The 3,964-nt window shown below is 43.9% G+C and overlaps 1 long non-coding RNA gene across 1 annotated transcript; it reads right to left on the bottom strand.

The window, feature by feature from the left end:
* Window positions 1-254: 254 nt before the first annotated feature.
* On the bottom strand, window positions 255-2,036 carry LOC138841011 (uncharacterized). The gene is made up of 3 exons (XR_011376299.1): window positions 1,815-2,036; window positions 882-977; window positions 255-489 (listed from the first exon to the last, which is right to left on the bottom strand). It is a non-coding gene; the product is annotated as an uncharacterized lncRNA (long non-coding RNA).
* Window positions 2,037-3,964: the final 1,928 nt, after the last annotated feature.

Genomic DNA, 3,964 nt, shown 5'->3' with positions numbered 1-3,964 from the left:
GATTAACTCTGCCACGTGTTGTGCCTTTTGATCTAGAGGTGATCGATAGCATGTGTGCATAAAGGTAGGAAGACCTGATGTCCCTTGCTTACTTTTGTCCCTTCTCTACTCTTCTCAGGGGGGGTTCTATTGGCATCTGAGGGTGGGGCTGTTCTGTGTTTTATAGCAGCAGCCCTCACGTCGCAGGGCTATTTGCCTTCCTTGATTCCAACTTCTCCCCACTAAATGCTGCTCACCTCTCCATGTATTTTCAAATGTCTCCAGACTCAGGAAATTTAGTAACGATTGAAAAGATTCACAAGCAATGGTAGCATAATATTTTCCCCATTCCTTTCTCTCTTTCTCAGGGGAGAAACAGTGACTACTTGCATTGCTAAGTTTGGGTGAAGAAATTTGATGAAACCAGGCCTAGTGATGCATACTTGTAATCCCAGCATTCCAGAAGATTGAGCATTTGAGGCCAAACAGGAATATATAGTGCATGCCTGCCTAAAAAAGAAAGAAAGAATAGGAGAAAGGTTAGGTTCAGTCTTCTGGTCTCATTTTTGGGACCTTTCTATTTTGTAGAGATAGGTCATTTTTGTTCTGTTTTCCACTGTGTGGGAAACTTCATGAGAGACCTGGGATTGTCCTGCCATATTTCCTAGAGCATCTGTAAGCTATATAGTACAGGGATGAGGTGTTCATAGACCAGTGGGGGGGGGAGGAGGAGGAAGATTCATTCCCTACACAGCTTATTTTAATGATGAGATTGCTATTTTGATCTCCATCTTCTGACCTTGACAGGGGAAGGAAAGGGTGTGGCACAGTGTGAACATGGAGAATAACAGGTGATGGTCAGGTTCCCTCTCTCTAAGTTTTTGCCTGAGTATTTTCATCACCTCGTTGATGGAGGAATGGCAGGTGTGGAGATTTGCTCCAGCAAGGCAGTAAGTCACCACCTTCATCCCATGGCAGCTGCACTGAGGAGAAAATCACTATGGAGAGACAAGGACCAGTTAGTGCTGGGTACAATGATGCAGGCTGGGCTTCTCTGTCCTGTGAAGACGTGAGCATGCTGCTGCTCCTTCCCAAAGACTTAACCTTGACTCCTGCATTCTGAGTGGCTGCAGGGGCTTGGTCAGGTTTCTAAACTCTGAAGGAGAATTCAAGAGCAGGATCAGTTCACCCAACAGAGAACACAGACATGCTGAAACAAAAAGAAAATAAGCCTATTCTAGGTTCCTCAGCAAGTGGCCCTACCGAGGGTTGAGAACAGGTGAGACTACTTCAATCAAAACACGTGGGGTGGGTGCTGAGAAAGGCTGGAGAGGATTGGGTGTTGACCAGAATCGAGGTTCAAGATAGCTGTGTCCAGTCCCGGGCAAGGTAGCAATTAGACTAACTAACCCTATTCTGGAAGCAGAACCTGAGCTTTCTTTTTGGAGGAATGTTCTTAGGGGGAGGGAAGCAGAAAGGGGTAAGGGGAAAAGACGAAGCAAGAGTACTTCCTGCTTGGAGACAGAATTGAGTGAGATATATATATATATATATATATATATATATATATATATATATATATATATATAATGTGTGTGTGTATGTATGTATGTATATATATATATATATATATATATATATATATAGAGAGAGAGAGAGAGAGAGAGAGAGAGAGAGCAAGCACTATGGCTTGCTCCTTTATTTCGTTCCCTCCTGTCCTCCAGTGTCCCTAAAGCTCCATTTCCATCCCTACCCCACTACTCTGTTTCCTACCTATCCATTATCTCTCCAGGGGAAGCTTTGGAGCACAAATAACAGCTTCCAACATGACTCACCATAGGCACGGTCTGGTCTGGTTTTTCTGTACTTCTCTGAAGGTGGTGGTGGGAATTGTCATGGAAAATTCTGCCACTGTAGATAGATCGGCCTGACACATGCACTGTCGCAGAGATGGCTGCCTCCACAGGAAAAGGAAACCCAGCAGGCACAAATGGCATCGTCTCTATTGCAGCTATGTTCACAGCCATGGCTCAGACCAGAGTGCATTCTTTTGCAGTTCCAGGAAGAGGGCCAAAGGGTTTCTTTTAGTAGGGCTATAAACTAGATATAGACATGGCTCTTATCAAGAGCTGCCAGGCGTTCATGCCTTGGCCACGTGTAGACATTTGGACCATCCATGCGCTCAAATTCTGTCTTGAAAACTCTCTCTCACATTTGTCATTTAAACTCAGCAATTGCACCTAAATGCAAATTACGACACTTATAAGATAATTTGATTGCCTTTCTTTATAACTTAAAGCCCACGGTCTTATCTAAGACAAAGAGAGCTTGATGATTTCCAGGAGAAAAATCTTGAAAGCCAACATTTGTTTAGTGGATGAACACCTACACAAGATCTTCCTTGGAATCCTTACTAATATGAGCAATCTTTTAATTTTTTTTCTTTCTCTCTCTCTCTTTTTTTTTTTTTTGTGCAGGTCTGAGGCCTGATCTCAGGGCCTGGGTGCTATCCCTGAGCTTTTGTGCTCCTGACTAGCATTTTACCACTTGAGTCACACTTCCATTTCCAGCTTTTTTTGGTGGTTAATTGGAGATTAGAGTCTCCTGGGCTTTCCTGCCTAGACTGGCTTCCAAGTTTGATCCTCAGATCTCAGGCTCCTGGGTAGCTAGGATGACAGGCATGAGCCACTGGTACCTGGTTTGGTTTTTAAGCAATTATTTCTCTCTCTCTCTCTCTCTCTCTCTCTCTCTCTCTGCTAACTCACATAGAAGCCAGGCCTCAGTGGTATGTAGAAGTCAAGCAATTATGTCTGCTTTTTGTATGCAAACTTATCAGCTTCAGTGAGTGATCCAGGTTTTCTGAGATCAAAGATACCTCTTAGAAGAATTGAATGCCAATTATATATTTTCCTTGTTCTCTCTCTCTCTCTCTCTCTCTCTCTCATTTTTTAAGTTAAGGATAAGTTAATGCTGATGGAATTTTTGGGACTAGACCAAACAACTCTTCAAAATTCACTCTTAATTTCTAACTGAATGTTCGCTCCCTAATTTGACTTATTTCTAACCTCCAGCGTCCCTAGAGTTTCAGGGTCCCCCAAACTCCTTTTCTATTACAGCTCTACCTCTCCTCCAGAGTCTGCGTTTCCTGCCCATCCATTAGCTGCCTATCACAAGCCATACCTCAGCTGTACACGGTCCCTCTTATCCCATCCAAGATGCCCTGTCTATGTCTCATTCCTATTAGGTCCTACCTGTTGCTTCACGTGATGCTATGTGACAACGCATTTGCATTTGAGCAAGACCAGCTCCTAAATGAAATGCTCCTTCACCCCGTGCTCAGGACTTTTGCCTGGCTTAACATTCTGAGAAATGTGGCTGTGGGGAAGAGATATGCAAATGCTGTTACTCTGCAAATGTAAATAGAGCAAATATACATATAAACATACATTTATATGGGATGAACCATTCCTCAAGGAAAGAGGGGAGGGCGATTATTTTGAGCTGGAGAAAGGAGAGAGATAAAAAGAGAATCCAGTATACAGATGAACAAGTCTATTGGAGGGAAAAGAATAGAATAAGACTCCTGAGGGATAAGTAGGAGACCTCCAGACAAAGTGTGAGGCTAGAGGAAGCAATGCAGGCAGAGTCTCTGGGGCATATTGGACAAGGAGTGGAGACAGTGAAGGAGGGATGGAGCTGGGAACAACTGCGGAAGCAGGCAGGGGCCAGATCACACTGGGTCATGAGACAGTATTAAAGCATTTAGATTTCTGAGAGCCCCAGGAAGCTAATGAAAGAATAACAGGCAAGGAAGCTAAACCCTCTGTTTAGCTTAATTTTCATGAGCTGTATCTCTAGTAAAATTTCCAGGCATTGCTCCAGAAGGTTCATCCAGCTCAGGTGTTGCAGAGGGAATTGAGGGAAGGAAGAGCCGCAGCCCGATTCCCCAAACCCTCTCATATCCAGGCCTCAGGCACTAGAGGCC

This window comes from Dipodomys merriami, unplaced genomic scaffold (assembly GCF_024711535.1).
Source record: "Dipodomys merriami isolate MVZ:Mamm:240054 unplaced genomic scaffold, mDipMer1.0.p SCAF_31, whole genome shotgun sequence".
NCBI lineage: Eukaryota > Metazoa > Chordata > Mammalia > Rodentia > Heteromyidae > Dipodomys > Dipodomys merriami.
Note: the sequence above shows the minus strand (reverse complement) of the source record. Positions and strands in the feature narration are given on the sequence as shown.